Source organism: Plasmopara halstedii (assembly GCF_900000015.1).
Source record: "Plasmopara halstedii genome assembly, contig: Scaffold_323, whole genome shotgun sequence".
Classification (NCBI taxonomy): Eukaryota; Oomycota; class Peronosporomycetes; order Peronosporales; family Peronosporaceae; genus Plasmopara; species Plasmopara halstedii.
In genome coordinates, this window is record NW_020187244.1 from 672,694 (window position 1) to 673,704 (window position 1,011).

The window sequence follows — 1,011 nt, forward strand, 5'->3', positions numbered from 1 at the left end:
AGATCTACTCCGTGCGTGCAGCACTCTCTTGGTGTCTTCCAAGACAGCTTCACCCAGAAGCGATGACGAGTTTTTCTCCTAGTCCGGTCGTACAATGCCGCATTCGACCAAATCGCTTGCCTTCAAGGCACTGCCGAACTCTTCAAGGGACATCTCGTCCAGCTCAAGAAGAGCATCTACTGCAGGCATATCCTCGAGGCGGTCGTCGCCATCTTCCTCCCCGTCATACCGTTGACGAGGGTGTATAACTGTGTGCCGTCGTCTACGGTAGACACACCCTGGATCAGGGACGACGCCCGGCGTCTTGCAGCCCAAATACGGCGTCATCGTCGCCTCGGTACAGAGGCTCTATGTCTCGGTGAGACCAGGGTAAACACGCACTCCGCGTCGTCCGGTGTCACCCTAACTTTCTGCTTCTTTGGAGCTCCGATGTTATCCACAACATCCGACGAAGAGCTGCCAACCCCGCAGTCTCCGTCCATTGAATACCGTGCCACTCCACGCGCATCTGAAGGGCCGTGTCCAAGATGCCTCGGGCTCTGTCCGACCACGCCATCAATGACATGAAGCGACTGCTTTGCAACGAGAGCAGTGCTCAGTGGTTTTCGCACCACTCCACGCGCATCACGAAGGCCTCGGCCCTTGGCCGACCATGTCACGCATGACATGCAGCGACTGCTTTGGATGTCCAGCAGCGCTTAGTGGTTTACGTGCCACTTCACGATATGCTCGCGAGCCACGCTCGGGACTCCTGTCCAATGCACAGTTGGTGTCTACTAACTCGGAGAGTCCAATGTCTAGCACGTTGACCGTCTCGGTCCAGTGCTCTCGCTTATAACGCTTTTGACTCCTAGCAGAGGTGGGTTCATGACTCGCCAAAGCTCCACCAGGAGACGTGAGCGTAACGCCCAAGGCCTTTGACCTTTGATCAATTCATGGCTTATGGTGTTCTAACCATGCCATTCCTAGGATGAGGTCATACGTTGCATCCAAGTCTAAGACTAGACAGCG